Here is a 6769-nt window from a genome sequence, read left to right on the forward strand (position 1 = left end):
CTATGTAGTCTATCCTTCACTATGTAGTCTATCCTTCACTATGTAGTCTATCACTCACTATGTAGTCTCTATCCTTCACTATGTAGTCTCTATCCTTCACTATGTAGTCTATCCTTCACTATGTAGTCTATCCTTCACTATGTAGTCTATCCTTCACTATGTAGTCTATCCTTCACTATGTAGTCTATCCTTCACTATGTAGTCTATCCTTCACTATGTAGTCTATCACTCACTATGTAGTCTATCCTTCACTATGTAGGCTATCCTTCACTATGTAGTCTATCCTTCACTATGTAGTCTATCACTCACTATGTAGTCTATCATGGCTTTTGAACTTGCAGTTCTTTTCCTGCTTCTAACTCCTGGGTGCTGGGATTGTGGACATGAGCCTGTACAAGAAGCCTCTTGCAAAGTCTATTAATGGAGTTAATTATTTTAGCAATCTTAGGCATATGCTATTACTTTCACTTCTTGACATCAACTATTACATCTTAACATCAACATCAAATAGCAATAATTATAATCAAATGGTCTTGTATGTTTGGTCAAGAATTCAAATAAATAAGTGGGATTAGGTGTGAGGGAACATGCTGCCTGCACTCATTTCTACCCACACTTTAACACATGACCTCTGAATGAATCCAAACTGGGGACAAACTGAAAACTGTTGTCACCAGCTGCTTTATGGACAGTATCAAAACCAGGGCTCAGTGATGGCCTGCTATCAGCCAGAAGCTTTGGTGCCATTTCCCCAGGTTAAGTGAAATCCACACACAGCCACCATAAGAGGAACCCAAAGGCCGGGCAGTAGTGGCTCACACCTTTAATTCCAGCACTTGGAAAGCTGAGGCAGGCGGGTTTCTGAGTTCGAGGCCAGCCTGGTCTACAGAGTGAGTTCCAGGACAGCCAGGGCTATACAGAGAAACCCTGTCTCGAAAAAAAAAAAAAAAAAAAAAAAAAAAAGAGGGACCCAAAGGACAGCTGCACACAGCAATGCCACGGCCCTTAAACACAGTTCTTCATGTCATGGTGACCCACCCAATCACAACATGATTTCGTTGCTACTTCGTAACTGTAATCTTGTTACTGTTTTGAATTGTAATGTTAATATCCGATATACAAGATATCTGATATGCGATCCCTGTAAAAGGAGTCATGACCCAGAGGTTGAGAGCCAACACTTTAGGAGGTAGGGCCTGGCTGTAGGAACTCAGGTGGGGACAAGTCCTTGTGACTATATCTTGTCCTGTGTCCATCCCATCTCTCCCTGCTTCCTGCTCTCGCATGAACAGCCTCTATGTGACGTGACGTTCTGCTTCACCACAGACCCACCCAGAAACATGGAGCAGGATGACTGTGAACTACAATCTCTGAAAAGGTATGCCAAAAGCAATTTCCTTCTCTTCTTTAGTTGTTTACGTCTGACTCTTCGTCATAGAATCAAACAATCTCAAGTAGCCAGACTCCAAGAAAGACCTTGGTATGTGCCTGGTCCTTGCTGATGGTCAAATCATTAGCTCCATGCTGACTTTGCCCTGACTCTGAGGATCACAGGTGTTAAGGCCTGTATCTAAAACCACACAAGCCAGGCAGTGGTGGTGCACGCCTTTAATTCCACCACTTGGGAGGCAAAGACAGGTGGATTTCTGAGTTCAAGGCAAGCCAGAGTGAGTTCCAGGATAGCCAGGACTATATAGAGAAACCCTGTCTCGAAAAGAAAAAGTAAAAAAAAAAAAAAGACTACACAATACAGCCTGGGCCCTGAACAGCTACTTGTCAATCAAGAGTATGCAGTTCACAAACTACTAGACTCCAGTTCTCCACCCAGGCAGGAGATGCCTATTAAAGCAAATGGAATTATGAACCACATGAAGAAAAATCCAACGCCATTTGGGCCAGACACAGGCAGGCTACATCAGGGCTAAACTATAAGAATAAATAGTCCCAAACATCTGTCGAAATAATACCTAATACCTTGTAAATCTCATATAATTCATCCTTAAAAATGAGTCAGTAAATAGGTAATACTCAAACTTAGTACTCACCAAAATTGGGTACAAATTCTATCTTTAGAAGCCAATGTGTTCTTTTTTTAATCTGCTCCTGAGTACCCCTCGATATAACAATGATTTTTCCATCTCAATGAGGATTAATGAAATGTGACTGACCAAAATGATCTCTAACTCCAGGTACCAGGCATACCAAAAACTACTCCCACCAGCTATGGGTTTATCATGAATCATACAAGAGCTACCTACACACGTGCCTCCACCAAGAAAATACATCACCCAATCTTGGCAGGATGCAGCAGTGTTCCTCACGCACAGCTAAGCCATCCTTCCTCCTCCATCACTTCTAATGAAAGAAGAGAGATTGAGCCTAGGACCCAGACTATGTCTACAGCCCAGATACGACTTCAGCTCTTCACTCAGGTAAAACAGATAGTACCAACAGGCAGGCAGAAGTCGCACACACCTTTGATCTGGAGCTCAGGAGGCAGAGACAGGCAGATCTCTGAGTTCAATACCATTTTGGCTACAGAGTAAATTCCAACAACCAGACAACCAGCACTCAAAGAACAACCAGAGCTAAACAGAGAAATCTAGTTTAAAAAGAAAAAAAAAAAAAGACAAACAAACAAAAAAGCTATTATGACCAGATTGCTTTAGAAAATATGCATAAATGTTCTAGCAACTTGGAAAATAGTGATCTTATCTTTATCTATGATGTGAAATAATATATCGTTTGGTGTGAGCCAGTGCCTAGGCTACTAAGAGGCAAGTCAACAAGTACCTCGGAGAGTAGGCTGTAGGTGGACACCGGTCTGTGGCCTCCTGAGTGCTTGGGCCTGGAGCTGTAGCTTGGGTACCAGTCCCACTCACAGGGAGAGGAGAGTAAGGCAGGACTCCGCGCCCTAGAAAAGACAGATTGGTTAGATCTGTGTTCACCCTTAGCTTGATGAGCTCCTGAAGAATACACTGACGTCTGAATATCATAGCTCATCCTGAAGGATGGCAATAGACACAGACTTATACAGCAGGCACTGTAATCTATCACACAACACCCAACATCTATTTTTTTTTTTTAAGATTTATTTATTTTATGTATGTGAGTACACTGTCACTCTCTTCAGACACACCAGAAGAAGGCATAGAATTCCATTATAGATGGTTGTGAGCCACCATTTGGTTGCTGGGAATTGAACTCAGGACCTCTGGAAAAGCGGTCAGTGCTCTTAACCACTGAGCCATCTCTCTCCATCCCCCACCCAACACTTATTATCCCCCCCAAAGAAACCCAGCATCCGTGAGCAGTCATTCCCCAGCCCCACAATTCTCTCCAGGCAATCAGCAATCCCATTTGTGTTTCTAGATATTTACCTGATTTTTTAAAAATCTTTTTAAAAAAATTCTTCATTTTTATTTCATCTATATGGAATGTTTGTCTGAGCACCACATGCATGCAGTACCTGTATGGGCCACAAGAGAGTGTTGGAGCCCCTTGAACTAGAGTTTTAATAGGTTGCAAGAATCCCAATGTTGGTGCTTGGAACTCCTGGTCCTTGGCAAGAGCAGTATACACTCTTCACTACTGAGCTGTCTCTCCAGCACTCAATGCCAAATTAACATTCCACCATATGGACATACCACAATCAATTAATCTATTTATCAGATAGACACTGGGCTAGGCCCAACCCATCTGAGCATAATCCTCGAGTACAAGAATTTCAGAGAATTTTCCTTCTTGGGGATGGAGGGCAGGGTAGAGGGGAAACTTAGCAGATAAGAAAACAACTGAGAAATAGAAAAAAAAAAAAAAAAACCCTTTTCCCCTTTAACACGGGGTCTCAATATGTAGCGTCTCCTGGCCTCAAACGCATAATCCTCCTCTTCCCTCCCACCAAGGGCTGGGATTACAGACATGTCTCCTGGGCCTGGTAAGAAAACTTTAATAGGGTAAAATATACCTAAAACTTTGCATTTTAAAGCATGCAAAGAGAAAACACTTGAACCTACGAAGGGATTTCCTTTATAGGACTTCAGTAAAACCAGCTTATAGCTTTGGTTTTATGTTACTGACCACCAGCATCTCAAGAGACAGGTTCTTTGTATCTCTCCATACGAAAACATTTTAACCCTACACATTCCTGCCCACCACCACCAGGGGGACAGTGGCAGTCCCAGGAAATCCTGCACTGGCAAGAAGAATGTGCCCCCCCTTGCCTCTTCTGGACCCATTCTGTCTGTGGCACAAAAAGATACCGGCTACCTTCACTAAATGCTCTCCTTCCTATACTGCCTGACCAGAAGTAAGGGACGGTGCTGATTTTATTTGTCCAGGCAAGAGGACTATTTCCCCTCTCCCAGGATCAGCAGGAAATGTAGGCTGGGGCTAACCCGAGGTCATCTGGACTTCCTACAAAGCAAGCAGCAGATCGAGCCCAGCCCAGTCACAGTTTCTATTATTACTTCCAAAGACAAATAAACAGCAAGCAAATCAAGATGTGCTTGGTTCCGCCTTTGGCCTGAATGTGAGATTTTTTTTTTTTTCCTGCAGGTATCAGTTCTAAACAGTTTCTTTTAGTGAAACATCTTGCTTTTTAATATACTTCTTTGTGTACCTATCACAAACCTAGATGTAACTTACTTTTTTTTTTTTTTTTTTTTTTGAATTTGGAGACAATCTCATGTAGTCCAAGCTGGCCTCAAACTTTCTCTGTAGCTTTTTTAGAATAAATGATCCTCTTGCCTCTGCACACCAGTTCATGGGGAAATGTTCATGGGAAATTTTACCTGTGCAGCCAACAATCTACCTTCCTACCTCTGAGATCTTGAATAGCTTTTTAGGATAAAAAGACTGTAGGATAATCCAAAAGTACAAGGCCTCAAGGCAGACAGCAAGGGCAATGGAAAGTATGTCTCCGGATGCTGCTTCCTCTGTGACCCATGGACCAAACCCATATCAGCATCTTGCTCCTCAGCATCATCTTTGAGTGTGGTGCAAATGCAGAATAACAGGCTGAAGAAGGAAGACCGCCGAGAGTTCAAACCCAGCTTGGGCTACACAATAAATCTGTGTCTCAAAGACAAGGGATGGTAGAGCTGACAGGTGGATGGAGGGTATGGCTCCCTAGCAGGTACAACCAGAATCTACGTCCTAGCAGTGAATGGCATATATGCTAAAGTTTACAAAATAAGACATTTTGGGGCTGGAGAGATGCTCAGTAGTTAAGAGCACTGGTTGCTCTCCCAGAGGAACTGGTTCAATTCCCAGCACCCACAAGGCAGCTAACAACTGACTGTACTTCTGGCCACTGTAGGTACTGCACACACATAGTAAACTTGCAGGCAAAACACCAATACACATAAAAAATAAAATTAAATAAGACATTGAAGTCTGTGAAAGATGAAGAACTAAAGAGTAAAACTAACACATTAGGGGCTGGAGAGATGGCTCAATGGTTAAGAGTACTTGTTGCTGGGCCGTGGTGGCCTTTAATCCCAGCACTTGGGAGGCAGAGGCAGGCGGATTTCTGAGTTTGAGGCCAGCCTGGTCTACAGAGTGAGTTCCAGGACAGCCGGGGCTATACAGAGAAATCCTGTCTTGAAAAACAAAGCAAAACAAAACAAAAAAAGAGTACTTGGTTGCTCTTATAAAGAACCTGGGTTCAATTCCCAGCACCCGTACAATGGCTCACAACTATCCATAACTCCAGTAACAGGGATCCAATGTTCTCTTCTGTCTCCTGAAGGCACCAGGCACACCTGTGGTGCAAACATACAAGCAGACAAAATGCTAATGACACATAAAAAATTAACCAAAATCAATTAACACCTAGACAGGAAATCAACCCTCTTAGGATACCCAGAAAGGAATAGAAACTAAGCTTAGTATGAGATGAAAGTCTGGTACCAATAAAGCTGTGTGGAAATCAGGAGAGCTACATCCTGTTGGGGTGAATTCAAAGCAATTGAATGAGGGCTCATTCATGGGAGGAGCCTGTCAGCCCTTAGGACAATGTGGCCAATGCATCAGGCCTGCAGGAATGTTCTGCTCAGAAGCAAAGAGCAAAACCAGAAGGTAACTTTGTTTATAAGGACCAGTTTGCAACAAGTGGTTCTGTATCATTTAGGGAGATGAGGACCAGACAGAAATGGTTCTCCTTATGGGAGTTATTCATCCCAATTGCTGGGAATCTCTAAACAAACTACTAATGGGCCCATCTAGGGGTGAACACCGTCACAAGCCTTCCTGGGCCAGAGAGTAAAGACATGCAGCTTGTGTCTGAGGACACAGCCCTCTCTAATGATGACTCCAATGAGCCTATTTCCCGCTCTAACAAGTGAAGACTAAATTAGAATTCAGAAACGGAAAATACACAGACCACGTGTCATAGCTCCCAATTCCCTGACTCTGTTCAGAACAAGCATCCCTGATTTAGTTTTGACAAGCCCACACTTGTCCTCAGCGTCCTCGACAGCCAGACTCCCCAGAGGCCCCCATCACCTGGCACCTGTGTGCCACGGGAAACCTGTGACCTCCCCAACAGAAGATCCCACCGGCTCTACAGTTCTGTCTGTTCCTCTTAGACCAAGGTCTAAGCTTCATTCAGTATGGCCACACTCAGAGGCTCCCTCAAGAGTCAGTTTGGGGGCCTGCCAGTGGTGGCGCACGCCTTTAATCCCAGAGCTTGGGAGGCAAAGGCAGGTAGATTTCTGAGCTTCGAGGCCAGCCTGGTCTACAGAGTGAGTTCCAGGACAGGGATACA

General features: G+C 43.7%; 1 protein-coding gene across 1 annotated transcript in view; it reads right to left on the reverse strand.

The window, feature by feature from the left end:
• The window catches only part of Tjp2 (tight junction protein 2), a 98943-nt gene extending 96029 nt beyond the window's left edge, over window positions 1-2914 (reverse strand). The window contains exon 1 of the mRNA XM_031389970.1: window positions 2794-2914. The gene's annotated coding sequence lies outside the window, so the exon portion shown is untranslated. The remainder of the gene's footprint in view (window positions 1-2793) is intronic.
• Window positions 2915-6769: the final 3855 nt, after the last annotated feature.

Source organism: Mastomys coucha, unplaced genomic scaffold (genome assembly GCF_008632895.1).
Source record: "Mastomys coucha isolate ucsf_1 unplaced genomic scaffold, UCSF_Mcou_1 pScaffold21, whole genome shotgun sequence".
NCBI lineage: Eukaryota > Metazoa > Chordata > Mammalia > Rodentia > Muridae > Mastomys > Mastomys coucha.